At 58.3% G+C, this 19,424-nt stretch overlaps 1 protein-coding gene across 1 annotated transcript in view; it reads left to right on the top strand.

Annotated features, from left to right (window-relative positions):
- Nucleotides 1-19,424, top strand: part of LOC138498718 (prostate stem cell antigen-like) — an 82,843-nt gene that overhangs the window by 331 nt on the left and 63,088 nt on the right. The gene's annotated exons all lie outside the window — the stretch shown is intronic.

Genomic DNA, 19,424 nt, shown 5'->3' with positions numbered 1-19,424 from the left:
TGACAGTAAATACACTTTGAGCAACACAATGGCGTTGCTGCCAAAATCTGTCACAGTCGAACCTGGTGACATTGCATAAACATGCACTTTAACCACCTCAACAATTGCATATGAAAATTCTTCCCCAGAATGGTAAAACAGTTTCTAAGGAAAGAAAGAGGTTTAATATACTTTTCAGAATTTCAAAACATGCCTAAGGTAAGTAAAACAAACATATATCTACTTTTCAGATCAACAAACCATCTCTAAGGTTAGTAATAACCTGACATATACTTTTCAGAACGGCAGACCATGTCTAAGGTAAGTACTAACCTGACATATACTTTTCAGAATGGCAGAACATTTCTAAGGTAAGTTATAACTTTTGTAACTGTTCACTCTCAGAGTTTCAGTTACCAACCAACTTCTTTTGCAAGTAAGTATCTTTTAAACACTTATTCTCTTTTCTAGGCAAAAGGGCCAATCCTTTAAAAGTCTTTGCCTTATTCTTGGAGCATGAGTGTTCTCAGTGGCAGACGGGTGGTCACTAGGGTCCAGTGTCCAACAGGCAGGTCAGGATAGGTTCTTAAGTAGCAAAAGTCAGAGTTCCTGAGGAAGACTGTTAGAACAAGTGTTTTGCTCTAGAGTTAGTTGAGGGTCCAGGGGCTTCACAGAAGACACCCTAGCAGGATTCTAGCAGTGGGCCTGGGTGCACTGGACGAGAGGACTCCCAATTACAGAAAACACCCCAAAACTACACAGAAATCACAAGAGACTTAAGGTAAGTAAATACCCAAGCCATCACAGTACCTCAGCACAGAAGAAGATTTTGCAGCAGGAGAACTTCAGGACCTGCAGCCAAAAACCCAGTTGCTGAATTCCTTCATCAAGAAGACAGAAGACAGGACACTGGAAGGACTTTTGCAGCAAGGATCATAGGGAAGGCTCTAGGCAAGGTTTTCCCCGTGGCTGGATGCTGCTCTATGCCTTGTAACATACATGTTACATTTAAGATGAGAAAAGGGATACTCAGTATTTTCCCTGTACTGCACATAAGGTGGGGTTGCTGGTCTCACGAAATAAAATGTAAAAGGGATCCAAAGATCCTTTCTACCCTTGGGAACTGTAGTTATCTCAAGGTTAGCGAGAGAAAGTTAAAAGGGGAGCCCCTAGGGCAACCCAGCAACACAATAGGGACTTATTGCCAAAAAGTTGTCAAAGAGGATAACTTTTAAAAGACAATAAAAAATGACACCCATAAAAAGAGTTAAAGATTCTGTGAGTGTGGAAAAATAATCCACCAGTAAAAGCAAAAGGAAGATTTATCATTGCTATGAAAATGTTATCTACAGCGGGGGATGAGTTCTTTAGCCAGGACCTTTCCCCGCATCCATCTTCCTACTTGATAGAGAGTTGGGAACTCTTTACACATGAATTATGGTGGTACTTGCAGGGTTTCTCTGAGCGGGGTGCAATGTGTGATCATGCTGGTGTAATCGTTGAGCATTGGAGGGATGTGTAAGTGGGGAAGAGGGGTCGTTTGAGTGGTGCTAAGGTTGTGTCTGTAATATGCTACGTTTGTCTGGCTGGGGGGCTACAGGCTTGTGTGGTAGATGGGGATCATGTAGTAGGTGGGAGAGAGCGCTTCAATAGAAGTGTAAGGTGTGTCTGTGGGGTTGCTAAGTGTGACTGAATTATTTAAATGACGGCAATGCCACAATCTTGTTTGTGTAACTACAGATACATGATAAATGGTGGACACACTTAAATCTCAGAGCAATCTCACCAGGTGAGGGTAAGATAATCCTGTTTCCCACTGCCAGGAATCAGAGTCAAATACAGGAACTCACATTATTCCCATTAAAAACTCAATTACTGGCACTATTTCCAGTTATTGCCGCCAACGTTTCAGGTGCTCACCCTGTCAGGTGTTGCTGTCAACATCCCTTGTACTCATCCAATTACCATTGTATTGCTTTCAGGTTCCTGGCTATGCACCCAAATGCCAAGTATTGCAATGGAGTTCCTATGGGACAGAATATAGGGGGTGCTACACTACTCGTCTCCCGCAGCCAGAGACTCTGAAGTACAAGGGCCAGAGCACAGGGAGTGCTGCACTGTTCTTCTCCCGCAGCCAGAGACTCTGAAGTGCAAGGGACAGAGCACAGGGAGCGCTGCACTCCTCTTGTCCCGCAGCCAGACTCTGCAGTGCCAGGGACAGAGCATAGGTGGCGCTGCACTCCTTGTCTCTCACAGCCAGACTCTGCAGTGCCAAGGACAGAGCACAGGGAGCGATGCACTCCTCTTCTCCCGCAGAAAGACTCTGCAGTGCCAGGGACAGAGCATAGGGGGCGCTGCACTCCTTGTCTCCCACAGTCAGACTCTGCAGAGCCAGGGACAGAGCACAGGAAGTGCTGCACTCCTTGTCTCTCACAACCAGACTCTGCAGTGCCATGGACAGAGCACAGGGAGCGCTACACTCCTCTTCTCCCGCAGCCAGACTCTGCAGTGCCAGGGACAGAGCACATGGAGGGCTGCACTCCGCTTCTCCCGTAGGCAGACTCTGGAGTGCCAGGGACAGAGCATAGGGGCACTGCACTCATCTCCTCCTGCAGCCAGACTCTGCAGTGCCAGGGACAGAGCATAGGGAGCGCTACACTCCTCTTCTTCCACAGCCAGACTCTGCAGTGCCAGGGACAGAGCATAGGGAGTGCTGCACTCCTCTTCTCCTGCAGCCAGAGTCTGCAGTGCCAGGGACAGAGTATAGGGGGTGCTGCACTCCTTGTCTCCCACAGCCAGACTCTGCAGTGCCATGGACAGAGCACAGGGAGCGCTGCACTCCTCTTCACCCGTAGCCAGACTCTGCAGTGCCAGGGACAGAGCACATGGAGCACTGCACTCCTCTTCTCCTGCAGCCAGACTCTGCAGTGCCAGGGACAGAGCATGGGGGCACTGCACTCTTCTCCTCCCACAGCCAGACTCTGCGGTTCCAGGGACAGAGCATAGGGAGCGCTACACTCTCTTCTCCCTCAGCCAGACTCTGCAGTGCCAGGGACAGAGCATAGGGAGCGCTGAACTCCTCTCCTCCCACAGCCAGACTCTGCAGTGCCAGGGACAGAGCATAGGGGGTGCTGCACTCCTTGTCTCCCACAGCCAGACTATGCAGCACCATTGACACAGCACAGGGAGTGCTGCACTCCTCTTCTCCCACAGCCAAACTCTGCAGTGCCTGGGGCAGAGAATAGGGAGCACTGCACTTCTCTTCTCCTGCAGCCAGACTCTGCAGTACCAGGCACAGAGCATAGGGAGTGCTGCACTCCTATTCTCCTGCAGCCAGACTCTGCAGTGCCAGGGACAGAGCAGATGGAGCACTGCACTCCTCTTCTCCCGCAGCCAGACTCTGCAGTGCCAGGGACAGTGCATAGGGGGCACTGCACTCATCTCCTCCCACAGCCAGACTCTGCAGTGCCAGGGACAGAGCACAGGGAGTGCTGCACTCCTCTCCATGCACAGCCAGACTCTGCAGTGCCACGGACAGAGCATAGGGGGTGATGCACTTCTCTTCTCCCGCAGCCAGACTCTACAGTGCCAGGGACAGAGCATAGGGAGCGCTACACTCCTCTTCTCCCACAGCCAGACTCTGCAGTGCCAGGGACAGAGCAGATGGAGCACTGCACTCCTCTTCTCCCGCAGCCAGACTCTGCAGTGCCAGGGACAGAGCATAGGGGGCACTGCACTCATCTCATCCCACAGCCAGACTCTGCAGTGCCAGGGACAGAGCATAGGGAGCGCTGCACTCCTCTTCTCCTGCACCAAGACTCTGCAGTGCCAGGGACAGAGCATAGGGCGTGCTGCACTCCTCTTCTCCCACAGCCAAACTCTGCAGTGCCTGGGGCAGAGAATAGGGAGCACTGCACTTCTCTTCTCCTGCAGCCAGACTCTGCAGTACCAGGCACAGAGCATAGGGAGTGCTGCACTCCTATTCTCCTGCAGCCAGACTCTGCAGTGCCAGGGACAGAGCACATGGAGCACTGCACTTCTCTTCTCCCACAGCCAGACTCTACAGTGCCAGGGACAGAGCATAGGGAGCGCTACACTCCTCTTCTCCCACAGCCAGACTCTGCAGTGCCAGGGACAGAGCATAGGGAGTGCTGCACTCCTCTTCTCCCACAGCCAGACTCTGCAGTGCCAGGGACAGAGTATAGGGGGTGCTGCACTCCTTGTCTCCCACAGCCAGACTCTGCAGTGCCATGGACAGAGCACACGGAGTGCTGCACTCCTCTTTGCCCGCAGCCAGACTATGCATTGCCAGGGACAGAGCAGATGGAGCACTGCACTCCTCTTCTCCCGCAGCCAGACTCTGCAGTGCCAGGGACAGAGCATAGGGGGCACTGCACTCATCTCATCCCACAGCCAGACTCTGCAGTGCCAGGGACAGAGCATAGGGAGCGCTGCACTCCTCTTCTCCTGCACCAAGACTCTGCAGTGCCAGGGACAGAGCATAGGGCGTGCTGCACTCCTCTTCTCCCGCAGCTAGACTATACAGTGCCGTGGACAAAGCACAGGGAGTGCTGCACTCCTCTTCCCCCACAGGCAGACCCTGCAGTGCCAGGGACAGAGCACAGGGAGCGCTGCACTCCTCTCCTCCCGAAGCCAGACTCTGCAGTACCAGGGACAGAGCATAGGGAGCGTTGCACTCCTCTCCTCCCATAGCCAGACTCTGCAGTGCCAGGGACAGACCATAGGGGGCGCTGCACTCCTCTTCTCCCGCAGCCAGACTCTGCAGTGCCATGGACAGAGCTTAGGGGGTGCTGCACTCCTCTTCTACCGCAACTAGACTTTGCAGTGCCAGGGACAGAATACAGGGGGTGCTGCACTCCTCTCCTCCCGTAGCCAGACTCTACAGTGCCAGGGACAGAACACAGGGGATGCTACACTCCTCTTCTACCGCAGCCAGACTCTGCAGTGCCAGGGACAGAGCACAGGGGGTGCGGCACTCCTCTGCTCCCGCAGCTAGACTCTGCAGTGCCAGGGACAGAGCACAGGGGGCGCTGCACGCCTCTTCTCCCACAGTCAGCCTCTACAGTGCCATAGACAGAGCATAGGGGGTGCTGCACTCCTCTTCTCCCGCAGCCAGACTCTGCAGTGCCAGGGACAGAGCACAGGGGGTGATGCACTCTTCTTCTCCTGTAGCCAGACTCTGCATTGCCATGAACAGAGCATAGGGGGTGCTGCAATCCTCTCCTCCCGCATCCAGACTCAGCAGTGCCAGGGACAGAGCATGGGTGGCGCTACACTTCTCTTCTACCAGTCAGACTGTGCAGTGCCTGGGACAGAGCACAGGGGGCGCTGCACTCCTCTTCTCCCACAGCCAGACTCTGCAGTGCCAGGGATAGAGCACAGGGAGAGCTGCACTCCTCTCCATGCACAGCCAGACTCTGCAGTGCCACGGACAGAGCATAGGGGGTGATGCACTTCTCTTCTCCCGCAGCCAGACTCTGCAGTGCCAGGCACAGAGCATAGGGAGTGCTGCACTCCTCTTCTCCTGCAGCCAGACTCTGCAGTGTCAGGGACAGAGCATAGGGAGTGCTGCACTCCTCTTCTCCCACAGCCAAACTCTGCAGTGCCTGGGACAGAGAATAGGGAGCGCTGCACTTCTCTTCTCCTGCAGCCAGACTCTGCAGTACCAGGCACAGAGCATAGGGAGTGCTGCACTCCTATTCTCCTGCAGCCAGACTCTGCAGTGCCAGGGACAGAGCATAGGGGGTGCTGCACTCCTCCTCTCCCCCAGCCATACTCTGCCGTGCCAGGGACAGAGCATAGGGGGAGCTGCACTTCTCTGCTCCTGCAGCCAGACTCTGCATCGCGCAGTCAGACTCTGCAGTGCCAGGGACAGAGCACAGGGAGTGCTGCACTCCTCTTCTCCTGCAGCCAGACTCTGCAGTGCCAGGTACAGAGTATAGGGAGTGCTGCACTTCTCTTCTCCAGCAGCCAGACTCTGTGCTGACAAGGACAGAGCATAGGGAGTGCTCCACTCCTCTTCTGCTGTAGCAAGACTATGCAGTGCCAGGGACAGAGCACAGGGGGTGCTGCACTCCTCTTCTCCCGCAGCCAGACTCTGCAGTGCCAGGGAGAGAGCACAGGGGGTGCTGCACTTCTCCTGCAGCCAGACTATGCAGTGCTTGGGACAGAGCATAGGGAGCGCTGCAATCCTCTTCTCCTGCAACCTGGCTCTGCAGTGCCAGGTACAGAGCACATGGAGCACTGCACTTCTCTTCTCCCACAGCCAGACTCTACAGTGCCAGGGACAGAGCACACAGAGTGCTGCACTCCTCTTCTCCCAGCCAGACTCTGCAGTGCCAGGGACAGAGCACAGGGGGTGATGCACTCTTCTTCTCCTGTAGCCAGACTCTGCATTGCCACGAACAGAGCATAGGGGGTGCTGCAATCCTCTCCTCCCGCATCCAGACTCGGCAGTGCCAGGGACAGAGCACAGGTGGCGCTGCACTTCTCTTCTACTAGCCAGACTGTGCAGTGCCAGGGTCAGAGCACAGGGGGTGCTGCACTCCTCTTCTCCCACAGCCAGACTCTGCAGTGCCAGGGACAGAGCACAGGGAGTGCTGCACCCCTCTCCTCGCACAGCCAGACTCTGCAGTGCCAGGGACACAAAATAGGGGGCGCTGCACCGCTCTTCTCCCGCAGCCAGACTCTGCAGTGCCAGGGACAGAGCATAGGGAGTGCTGCACTCCTCTTCTCCCGCAGCCAGACTCTGCAGTGCCAGGGACAGAGTATAGGGGGTGCTGCACTCCTTGTCTCCCACAGCCAGACTCTGCAGTGCCATGGACAGAGCACAGGGAGTGCTGCACTCCTCTTCGCCCGCAGCCAGACTATGCAGTGCCAGGGACAGAGCAGATGGAGCACTGCACTCCTCTTCTCCCACAGCCAGACTCTGCAGTGCCAGGGACAGAGCATAGGCAGCACTGCACTCATCTCATCCCACAGCCAGACTCTGCAGTGCCAGGGACAGAGCATAGGGAGCACTGCACTCCTCTTCTCCTGCACCAAGACTCTGCAGTGCCAGGGACAGAGCATAGGGCGTGCTGCACTCCTCTTCTCCCGCAGCTAGACTATGCAGTGCCGTGGACAAAGCACTGGGAGTGCTGCACTCCTCTTCCCCCACAGGCAGACCCTGCAGTGCCAGGGACAGACCACAGGGAGCGCTGCACTCCTCTCCTCCTGAAGCCAGACTCTGCAGTACCAGGGACAGAGCATAGGGAGCGTTGCACTCCTCTCCTCCCATAGCCAGACTGCAGTGCCAGGGACAGACCATAGGGGGCTCTGCACTCCTCTACTCCCGCAGCCAGACTCTGCAGTGCCATGGACAGAGCTTAGGTGGTGCTGCACTCCTCTTCTACCGCAGCCAGACTTTGCAGTGCCAGGGACAGAATACAGGGGGTGCTGCACTCCTCTCCTCCCGTAGCCAGACTCTACAGTGCCAGGGACAGAACACAGGGGATGCTACACTCCTCTTCTACCGCAGCCAGAATCTGCAGTGCCAGGGACAGAGCACAGGGGGTGCGGCACTCCTCTCCTCCCGCAGCCAGACTCTGCAGTGCCAGGGAAAGAGCACAGGGGGCGCTGCACTCCTCTTCTCCCGCAGTCAGCCTCTACAGTGCCATGGACAGAGCATAGGGGGTGCTGCACTCCTCTTCTCCCGCAGCCAGGCTCTGCAGTGGCAGGGACAGAGCACAGAGAGTGCTGCACTCCTCTTCTCCCAGCCAGACTCTGCAGTGCCAGGGACAGAGCACAGGGGGTGCTGCACCCCTCTTCTCCCGCAGTCAGCCTCTACAGTGCCAGGGACAGAGCACAGGGGGTGATGCACTCTTCTTCTCCTGTAGCCAGACTCTGCATTGCCATGAACAGAGCATAGGGGGTGCTGCAATCCTCTCCTCCCGCATCCAGACTCGGCAGTGCAAGGGACAGAGCATAGGTGGCGCTGCACTTCTCTTCTACCAGTCAGACTGTGCAGTGCCAGGGAGAGAGCACAGGGGGCGCTGCACTCCTCTTCTCCCACAGCCAGACTCTGCAGTGCCAGGGACATAGCACAGGGAGTGCTGCACTCCTCTCCACGCACAGCCAGACTCTGCAGTGCCACGGACAGAGCATAGGGGGTGATGCACTTCTCTTCTCCCGCAGCCAGTCTCTGCAGTGCCAGGCACAGAGCATAGGGAGTGCTGCACTCCTCTTCTCCTGCAGCCAGACTCTGCAGTGTCAGGGACCGAGCATAGGGAGTGCTGCACTCCTCTTCTCCCACAGCCAAACTCTGCAGTGCCTGGGACAGAGAATAGGGAGCGCTGCACTTCTCTTCTCCTGCAGCCAGACTCTGCAGTACCAGGCACAGAGCAGAGGGAGTGCTGCACTCCTATTCTCCTGCAGCCAGACTCTGCAGTGCCAGGGACAGAGCATAGGGGGTGCTGCACTCCTCCTCTCCCCCAGCCATACTCTGCAGTGCCAGGGACAGAGCATAGGGGGAGCTGCACTTCTCTGCTCCTGCAGCCAGACTCTGCATCGCGCAGCCAGACTCTGCAGTGCCCGGGCCAGAGCACAGGGAGTGCTGCACTACTCTTCTCCTGCAGCCAGACTCTGCAGTGCCAGGTACAGAGTATAGGGAGTGCTGCACTTCTCTTCTCCAGCAGCCAGACTCTGTGCTGACAAGGACAGAGCATAGGGAGTGCTCCACTCCTCTTCTGCTGCAGCAAGAATATGCAGTGCCAGGGACAGAGCACAGGGGGTGCTGCACTCCTCTTCTCCAGCAGCCAGACTCTGCAGTGCCAGGGAGAGAGCACAGGGGGTGCTGCACTTCTCCTGCAGCCAGACTATGCAGTGCCTGGGACAGAGCATAGGGAGCGCTGCAATCCTCTTCTCCTGCAACCTGGCTCTGCAGTGCCAGGGACAGAGCACATGGAGCACTGCACTTCTCTTCTCCCACAGCCAGACTCTACAGTGCCAGGGACAGAGCACAGAGAGTGCTGCACTCCTCTTCTCCCAGCCAGACTCTGCAGTGCCAGGGACAGAGCACAGGGGGTGATGCACTCTTCTTCTCCTGTAGCCAGACTCTGCATTGCCACGAACAGAGAATAGGGGGTGCTGCAATCCTCTCCTCCCGCATCCAGACTCGGCAGTGCCAGGGACAGAGCATAGGTGGCGCTGCACTTCTCTTCTACTAGCCAGACTGTGCAGTGCCAGGGTCAGAGCACAGGGGGCGCTGAACTCCTCTTCTCCCACAGCCAGACTCTGCAGTGCCTGGGACAGAGCACAGGGAGTGCTGCACTCCTCTCCACGCACAGCCAGACTCTGCAGTGCCACGGACAGAGCATAGGGGGTGATGCACTTCTCTTCTCCCGCAGCCAGACTCTGCAGTGCCAGGCACAGAGCATAGGGAGTGCTGCACTCCTCTTCTCCCGCAGCCAGACTCTGCAGTGTCAGGGACAGAGCATAGGGAGTGCTGCACTCCTCTTCTCCCACAGCCAAACTCTGCAGTGCCTGGGACAGAGAATAGGGAGCGCTGCACTTCTCTTCTCCTGCAGCCAGACTCTGCAGTACCAGGCACAGAGCATAGGGAGTGCTGCACTCCTATTCTCCTGCAGCCAGACTCTGCAGTGCCAGGGACAGAGCACAGGGGGTGCTGCACTCCTCCTCTCCCCCAGCCATACTCTGCAGTGCCAGGGACAGAACATAGGGGGAGCTGCACTTCTCTGCTCCTGCAGCCAGACTCTGCATCGCGCAGCCAGACTCTGCAGTGCCCGGGCCAGAGCACAGGGAGTGCTGCACTACTCTTCTCCTGCAGCCAGACTCTGCAGTGCCAGGTACAGAGTATAGGGAGTGCTGCACTTCTCTTCTCCAGCAGCCAGACTCTGTGCTGACAAGGACAGAGCATAGGGAGTGCTCCACTCCTCTTCTGCTGCAGCAAGAATATGCAGTGCCAGGGACAGAGCACAGGGGGTGCTGCACTCCTCTTCTCCAGCAGCCAGACTCTGCAGTGCCAGGGAGAGAGCACAGGGGGTGCTGCACTTCTCCTGCAGCCAGACTATGCAGTGCCTGGGACAGAGCATAGGGAGCGCTGCAATCCTCTTCTCCTGCAACCTGGCTCTGCAGTGCCAGGGACAGAGCACATGGAGCACTGCACTTCTCTTCTCCCACAGCCAGACTCTACAGTGCCAGGGACAGAGCACAGAGAGTGCTGCACTCCTCTTCTCCCAGCCAGACTCTGCAGTGCCAGGGACAGAGCACAGGGGGTGATGCACTCTTCTTCTCCTGTAGCCAGACTCTGCATTGCCACGAACAGAGAATAGGGGGTGCTGCAATCCTCTCCTCCCGCATCCAGACTCGGCAGTGCCAGGGACAGAGCATAGGTGGCGCTGCACTTCTCTTCTACTAGCCAGACTGTGCAGTGCCAGGGTCAGAGCACAGGGGGCGCTGAACTCCTCTTCTCCCACAGCCAGACTCTGCAGTGCCTGGGACAGAGCACAGGGAGTGCTGCACTCCTCTCCTCGCACAGCCAGACTCTGCAGTGCCAGGGACACAACATAGGGGGCGCTGCACCGCTCCTCTCCCGCAGACAGACTCTGCAGTGCCAGGGACAGAGCAGAGGGGATGCTGCACTCTTCTTCTCCCGCAGCCAGACTCTGCAGTGCCAGGGACAGAGCATAGGAAGTGCTGAACTCCACTTCTCCTCCAGCCAGACTCTGCAGTGCAGAGACAGAGCACAGGGAGCGCTGCACTCCTCTTCTCCCACAGCCAGCCTCTGCAGTGCTGGGGACAGAGCATAGGGAGCACTGCACTCCTCTCTCCAGCAGCCAGACTCTGCAGTGCCAGGCACAGAGCATAGGGAGTGCTGCACTCCTCTTCTCCTGCAGCCAGACTCTACAGTGCCAGGGACAGAGCATAGGGAGTGCTGCACTCTTCTTCTCCCACAGGCAGATTCTGCAGTGCCTGGGACAGAGAATAGGGAGCGCTGCACTTCTCTTCTCCCGCAGCCAGACTCTGCAGTACCAGGCACAGAGCATATGGAGTGCTGCACTCCTCCTCTCCCCCAGCCATTCTCTGCAGTGCCAGGGACAGAGCATAGGGGGAGCTGCACTTCTCTGCTCCCGCAGCCAGACTCTGCAGTGCCAGGGACAGAGCACAGGGGGCGCTGCATTCCTCTTCTCCCGCAGTCAGCCTCTACAGTGCCAGGGACAGAGCATAGGGGGTGCTGAACTCCTCTTCTCCCGCAGCCAGACTCTGCAGTGCCAGGGACAGAGCACAGAGAGTGCTGCACTCCTCTTCTCCCAGGCAGACTCTGCAGTGCAAGGGAGAGAACACAGGGGGCGCTGCACTCCTCTTCTCCCACAGCAAGACTCTGCAGTGCCAGGGACAGAGCACAGGGAGTGCTGCACTCCTCTCCCCGCTCAGCCAGACTCTGCAGTGCCATGGACAGAGCACAGGGAGTGCTGCACTCCTCTTCTCCTGCAGCCAGACTCTGCAGTGCCAGGTACAGATTATAGGGAGTGCTGCACTTCTCTTCTCCCGCAGCCAGACTCTGTGCTGACAAGGACAGAGCATAGGGAGTGCTCCACTCCTCTTCTGCTGCAGCAAGACTATGCAGTGCCAGGGACAGAGCACAGGGGGTGCTGCATTCCTCTTCTCCCGCAGCTAGACTCTGCAGTGCCAGGGAGAGAGCACGGGGGGTGCTGCACTTTTCCTGCAGCCAGACTCTGCAGTGCCTGGGACAGAGCATAGGGAGAGCTGCAATCCTCTTCTCCTGCAACCTGGCTCTGCAGTGCCAGGGAGAGAGCATAGGGAGCGTTACAATCCTCTCCTCCCGCAGCCAGACTTTGCATTGCCAGGGGCAAAGCATAGGGGGTGCTGCACTCCTCTTCTACCGTAGCCAGGCTCTGCAGTGCCAGGGACAGAGCATGGGGCGCTGCACTCCTCTTCTCCTGCAGCCAGACACTGCAGTCCCAGGACAGAGCACAGGAGGCACTGTACTCCTCTTCTCCAGACTCTGCGGTGCCAGGGACAGAGCATAGGGGGTGCTGCACTCCTCTTCTCCAGACTGTGCAGTGCCAGGGAAAGAGCATAGGGGGCACTGCACTACTCTTCTCCAGACTGTGCAGTGCCAGGGACAGAGCATAGGGAGCGCTGCACCCCTCTTCTCCCACAGCCAGACTCTGCAGTGCCAGGGACAGAGCATAGGAAGCACTGCACTCATCTTCTCCCCCAGCCAGACTCTGCAGTGCCAGGGACAGAGCACAGGGGGCACTGCACTCCTCTTCTCCAGACTTTGCAGTGCCAGGGACAGAGCATACGGGGCGCTGCATTCCTCTTCTCCTGCAGCCAGACTCTGCAGTTCCAGGGACAGAGAATAGGGGGCGCTGCACTCCTCTTCTCAAGACTTTGCAGTGCCAGGGACAGAGCATAGGGAGCACTACACTCCTCTTCTCCCACAGCCAGACTCTGCAGTGCCAGGCACAGAGCATAGGGAGTGCTGCACTCCTTTTCTCCCCAGCCAGACTCTGCAGTGCCAGGGACAGAGCATAGGGAGCGCTGCCCTCCTCTTCTCCCGCAGCCAGACTCTGCAGTGCCAGGCACAGAGCATAGGGAGTGCTGCACTCCTCTTCTCCTGCAGCCAGACTCTGCAGTGCCAGGGACAGAACATAGGGAGCGCTGCACTCCTCTTCTCCCGCAGCCAGACTCTGCAGTGCCAGGGACAGAGCATAGGGGGAGCTGCACTTCTCTGCTCCTGCAGCCAGACTCTGCATCGCGCAGCCAGACTCTGCAGTGCCCGGGCCAGAGCACAGGGAGTGCTGCACTACTCTTCTCCTGCAGCCAGACTCTGCAGTGCCAGGTACAGAGTATAGGGAGTGCTGCACTTCTCTTCTCCAGCAGCCAGACTCTGTGCTGACAAGGACAGAGCATAGGGAGTGCTCCACTCCTCTTCTGCTGCAGCAAGAATATGCAGTGCCAGGGACAGAGCACAGGGGGTGCTGCACTCCTCTTCTCCAGCAGCCAGACTCTGCAGTGCCAGGGAGAGAGCACAGGGGGTGCTGCACTTCTCCTGCAGCCAGACTATGCAGTGCCTGGGAAAGAGCATAGGGAGCACTGCAATCCTCTTCTCCTGCAACCTGGCTCTGCAGTGCCAGGGACAGAGCACATGGAGCACTGCACTTCTCTTCTCCCACAGCCAGACTCTACAGTGCCAGGGACAGAGCACAGAGAGTGCTGCACTCCTCTTCTCCCAGCCAGACTCTGCAGTGCCAGGGACAGAGCACAGGGGGTGATGCACTCTTCTTCTCCTGTAGCCAGACTCTGCATTGCCACGAACAGAGAATAGGGGGTGCTGCAATCCTCTCCTCCCGCATCCAGACTCGGCAGTGCCAGGGACAGAGCATAGGTGGCGCTGCACTTCTCTTCTACTAGCCAGACTGTGCAGTGCCAGGGTCAGAGCACAGGGGGCGCTGAACTCCTCTTCTCCCACAGCCAGACTCTGCAGTGCCTGGGACAGAGCACAGGGAGTGCTGCACTCCTCTCCTCGCACAGCCAGACTCTGCAGTGCCAGGGACACAACATAGGGGGCGCTGCACCGCTCTTCTCCCGCAGCCAGACTCTGCAGTGCCAGGGACAGAGCATGGGGGCACTGCACTCTTCTCCTCCCACAGCCAGACTCTGCGGTTCCAGGGACAGAGCATAGGGAGCGCTACACTCTCTTCTCCCTCAGCCAGACTCTGCAGTGCCAGGGACAGAGCATAGGGAGCGCTGAACTCCTCTCCTCCCACAGCCAGACTCTGCAGTGCCAGGGACAGAGCATAGGGGGTGCTGCACTCCTTGTCTCCCACAGCCAGACTATGCAGCACCATTGACACAGCACAGGGAGTGCTGCACTCCTCTTCTCCCACAGCCAAACTCTGCAGTGCCTGGGGCAGAGAATAGGGAGCACTGCACTTCTCTTCTCCTGCAGCCAGACTCTGCAGTACCAGGCACAGAGCATAGGGAGTGCTGCACTCCTATTCTCCTGCAGCCAGACTCTGCAGTGCCAGGGACAGAGCAGATGGAGCACTGCACTCCTCTTCTCCCGCAGCCAGACTCTGCAGTGCCAGGGACAGTGCATAGGGGGCACTGCACTCATCTCCTCCCACAGCCAGACTCTGCAGTGCCAGGGACAGAGCACAGGGAGTGCTGCACTCCTCTCCATGCACAGCCAGACTCTGCAGTGCCACGGACAGAGCATAGGGGGTGATGCACTTCTCTTCTCCCGCAGCCAGACTCTACAGTGCCAGGGACAGAGCATAGGGAGCGCTACACTCCTCTTCTCCCACAGCCAGACTCTGCAGTGCCAGGGACAGAGCAGATGGAGCACTGCACTCCTCTTCTCCCGCAGCCAGACTCTGCAGTGCCAGGGACAGAGCATAGGGGGCACTGCACTCATCTCATCCCACAGCCAGACTCTGCAGTGCCAGGGACAGAGCATAGGGAGCGCTGCACTCCTCTTCTCCTGCACCAAGACTCTGCAGTGCCAGGGACAGAGCATAGGGCGTGCTGCACTCCTCTTCTCCCACAGCCAAACTCTGCAGTGCCTGGGGCAGAGAATAGGGAGCACTGCACTTCTCTTCTCCTGCAGCCAGACTCTGCAGTACCAGGCACAGAGCATAGGGAGTGCTGCACTCCTATTCTCCTGCAGCCAGACTCTGCAGTGCCAGGGACAGAGCACATGGAGCACTGCACTTCTCTTCTCCCACAGCCAGACTCTACAGTGCCAGGGACAGAGCATAGGGAGCGCTACACTCCTCTTCTCCCACAGCCAGACTCTGCAGTGCCAGGGACAGAGCATAGGGAGTGCTGCACTCCTCTTCTCCCACAGCCAGACTCTGCAGTGCCAGGGACAGAGTATAGGGGGTGCTGCACTCCTTGTCTCCCACAGCCAGACTCTGCAGTGCCATGGACAGAGCACACGGAGTGCTGCACTCCTCTTTGCCCGCAGCCAGACTATGCATTGCCAGGGACAGAGCAGATGGAGCACTGCACTCCTCTTCTCCCGCAGCCAGACTCTGCAGTGCCAGGGACAGAGCATAGGGGGCACTGCACTCATCTCATCCCACAGCCAGACTCTGCAGTGCCAGGGACAGAGCATAGGGAGCGCTGCACTCCTCTTCTCCTGCACCAAGACTCTGCAGTGCCAGGGACAGAGCATAGGGCGTGCTGCACTCCTCTTCTCCCGCAGCTAGACTATACAGTGCCGTGGACAAAGCACAGGGAGTGCTGCACTCCTCTTCCCCCACAGGCAGACCCTGCAGTGCCAGGGACAGAGCACAGGGAGCGCTGCACTCCTCTCCTCCCGAAGCCAGACTCTGCAGTACCAGGGACAGAGCATAGGGAGCGTTGCACTCCTCTCCTCCCATAGCCAGACTCTGCAGTGCCAGGGACAGACCATAGGGGGCGCTGCACTCCTCTTCTCCCGCAGCCAGACTCTGCAGTGCCATGGACAGAGCTTAGGGGGTGCTGCACTCCTCTTCTACCGCAACTAGACTTTGCAGTGCCAGGGACAGAATACAGGGGGTGCTGCACTCCTCTCCTCCCGTAGCCAGACTCTACAGTGCCAGGGACAGAACACAGGGGATGCTACACTCCTCTTCTACCGCAGCCAGACTCTGCAGTGCCAGGGACAGAGCACAGGGGGTGCGGCACTCCTCTGCTCCCGCAGCTAGACTCTGCAGTGCCAGGGACAGAGCACAGGGGGCGCTGCACGCCTCTTCTCCCACAGTCAGCCTCTACAGTGCCATAGACAGAGCATAGGGGGTGCTGCACTCCTCTTCTCCCGCAGCCAGACTCTGCAGTGCCAGGGACAGAGCACAGGGGGTGATGCACTCTTCTTCTCCTGTAGCCAGACTCTGCATTGCCATGAACAGAGCATAGGGGGTGCTGCAATCCTCTCCTCCCGCATCCAGACTCAGCAGTGCCAGGGACAGAGCATGGGTGGCGCTACACTTCTCTTCTACCAGTCAGACTGTGCAGTGCCTGGGACAGAGCACAGGGGGCGCTGCACTCCTCTTCTCCCACAGCCAGACTCTGCAGTGCCAGGGATAGAGCACAGGGAGAGCTGCACTCCTCTCCATGCACAGCCAGACTCTGCAGTGCCACGGACAGAGCATAGGGGGTGATGCACTTCTCTTCTCCCGCAGCCAGACTCTGCAGTGCCAGGCACAGAGCATAGGGAGTGCTGCACTCCTCTTCTCCTGCAGCCAGACTCTGCAGTGTCAGGGACAGAGCATAGGGAGTGCTGCACTCCTCTTCTCCCACAGCCAAACTCTGCAGTGCCTGGGACAGAGAATAGGGAGCGCTGCACTTCTCTTCTCCTGCAGCCAGACTCTGCAGTACCAGGCACAGAGCATAGGGAGTGCTGCACTCCTATTCTCCTGCAGCCAGACTCTGCAGTGCCAGGGACAGAGCATAGGGGGTGCTGCACTCCTCCTCTCCCCCAGCCATACTCTGCCGTGCCAGGGACAGAGCATAGGGGGAGCTGCACTTCTCTGCTCCTGCAGCCAGACTCTGCATCGCGCAGTCAGACTCTGCAGTGCCAGGGACAGAGCACAGGGAGTGCTGCACTCCTCTTCTCCTGCAGCCAGACTCTGCAGTGCCAGGTACAGAGTATAGGGAGTGCTGCACTTCTCTTCTCCAGCAGCCAGACTCTGTGCTGACAAGGACAGAGCATAGGGAGTGCTCCACTCCTCTTCTGCTGTAGCAAGACTATGCAGTGCCAGGGACAGAGCACAGGGGGTGCTGCACTCCTCTTCTCCCGCAGCCAGACTCTGCAGTGCCAGGGAGAGAGCACAGGGGGTGCTGCACTTCTCCTGCAGCCAGACTATGCAGTGCTTGGGACAGAGCATAGGGAGCGCTGCAATCCTCTTCTCCTGCAACCTGGCTCTGCAGTGCCAGGTACAGAGCACATGGAGCACTGCACTTCTCTTCTCCCACAGCCAGACTCTACAGTGCCAGGGACAGAGCACACAGAGTGCTGCACTCCTCTTCTCCCAGCCAGACTCTGCAGTGCCAGGGACAGAGCACAGGGGGTGATGCACTCTTCTTCTCCTGTAGCCAGACTCTGCATTGCCACGAACAGAGCATAGGGGGTGCTGCAATCCTCTCCTCCCGCATCCAGACTCGGCAGTGCCAGGGACAGAGCACAGGTGGCGCTGCACTTCTCTTCTACTAGCCAGACTGTGCAGTGCCAGGGTCAGAGCACAGGGGGTGCTGCACTCCTCTTCTCCCACAGCCAGACTCTGCAGTGCCAGGGACAGAGCACAGGGAGTGCTGCACCCCTCTCCTCGCACAGCCAGACTCTGCAGTGCCAGGGACACAAAATAGGGGGCGCTGCACCGCTCTTCTCCCGCAGCCAGACTCTGCAGTGCCAGGGACAGAGCATAGGGAGTGCTGCACTCCTCTTCTCCCGCAGCCAGACTCTGCAGTGCCAGGGACAGAGTATAGGGGGTGCTGCACTCCTTGTCTCCCACAGCCAGACTCTGCAGTGCCATGGACAGAGCACAGGGAGTGCTGCACTCCTCTTCGCCCGCAGCCAGACTATGCAGTGCCAGGGACAGAGCAGATGGAGCACTGCACTCCTCTTCTCCCACAGCCAGACTCTGCAGTGCCAGGGACAGAGCATAGGCAGCACTGCACTCATCTCATCCCACAGCCAGACTCTGCAGTGCCAGGGACAGAGCATAGGGAGCACTGCACTCCTCTTCTCCTGCACCAAGACTCTGCAGTGCCAGGGACAGAGCATAGGGCGTGCTGCACTCCTCTTCTCCCGCAGCTAGACTATGCAGTGCCGTGGACAAAGCACTGGGAGTGCTGCACTCCTCTTCCCCCACAGGCAGACCCTGCAGTGCCAGGGACAGACCACAGGGAGCGCTGCACTCCTCTCCTCCTGAAGCCAGACTCTGCAGTACCAGGGACAGAGCATAGGGAGCGTTGCACTCCTCTCCTCCCATAGCCAGACTGCAGTGCCAGGGACAGACCATAGGGGGCTCTGCACTCCTCTACTCCCGCAGCCAGACTCTGCAGTGCCATGGACAGAGCTTAGGTGGTGCTGCACTCCTCTTCTACCGCAGCCAGACTTTGCAGTGCCAGGGACAGAATACAGGGGGTGCTGCACTCCTCTCCTCCCGTAGCCAGACTCTACAGTGCCAGGGACAGAACACAGGGGATGCTACACTCCTCTTCTACCGCAGCCAGAATCTGCAGTGCCAGGGACAGAGCACAGGGGGTGCGGCACTCCTCTCCTCCCGCAGCCAGACTCTGCAGTGCCAGGGAAAGAGCACAGGGGGCGCTGCACTCCTCTTCTCCCGCAGTCAGCCTCTACAGTGCCATGGACAGAGCATAGGGGGTGCTGCACTCCTCTTCTCCCGCAGCCAGGCTCTGCAGTGGCAGGGACAGAGCACAGAGAGTGCTGCACTCCTCTTCTCCCAGCCAGACTCTGCAGTGCCAGGGACAGAGCACAGGGGGTGCTGCACCCCTCTTCTCCCGCAGTCAGCCTCTACAGTGCCAGGGACAGAGCACAGGGGGTGATGCACTCTTCTTCTCCTGTAGCCAGACTCTGCATTGCCATGAACAGAGCATAGGGGGTGCTGCAATCCTCTCCTCCCGCATCCAGACTCGGCAGTGCAAGGGACAGAGCATAGGTGGCGCTGCACTTCTCTTCTACCAGTCAGACTGTGCAGTGCCAGGGAGAGAGCACAGGGGGCGCTGCACTCCTCTTCTCCCACAGCCAGACTCTGCAGTGCCAGGGACATAGCACAGGGAGTGCTGCACTCCTCTCCACGCACAGCCAGACTCTGCAGTGCCACGGACAGAGCATAGGGGGTGATGCACTTCTCTTCTCCCGCAGCCAGTCTCTGCAGTGCCAGGCACAGAGCATAGGGAGTGCTGCACTCCTCTTCTCCTGCAGCCAGACTCTGCAGTGTCAGGGACCGAGCATAGGGAGTGCTGCACTCCTCTTCTCCCACAGCCAAACTCTGCAGTGCCTGGGACAGAGAATAGGGAGCGCTGCACTTCTCTTCTCCTGCAGCCAGACTCTGCAGTACCAGGCACAGAGCAGAGGGAGTGCTGCACTCCTATTCTCCTGCAGCCAGACTCTGCAGTGCCAGGGACAGAGCATAGGGGGTGCTGCACTCCTCCTCTCCCCCAGCCATACTCTGCAGTGCCAGGGACAGAGCATAGGGGGAGCTGCACTTCTCTGCTCCTGCAGCCAGACTCTGCATCGCGCAGCCAGACTCTGCAGTGCCCGGGCCAGAGCACAGGGAGTGCTGCACTACTCTTCTCCTGCAGCCAGACTCTGCAGTGCCAGGTACAGAGTATAGGGAGTGCTGCACTTCTCTTCTCCAGCAGCCAGACTCTGTGCTGACAAGGAC

The sequence above is a fragment of the Ambystoma mexicanum genome, chromosome 5q (genome assembly GCF_040938575.1).
Source record: "Ambystoma mexicanum isolate Mex_15411 chromosome 5q, UKY_AmexF1_1, whole genome shotgun sequence".
In the NCBI taxonomy this organism is placed as follows: domain Eukaryota; kingdom Metazoa; phylum Chordata; class Amphibia; order Caudata; family Ambystomatidae; genus Ambystoma; species Ambystoma mexicanum.
The sequence above is the reverse complement of the archived record's forward strand: the minus strand, read 5'-3'. Positions and strand labels throughout refer to the sequence as shown.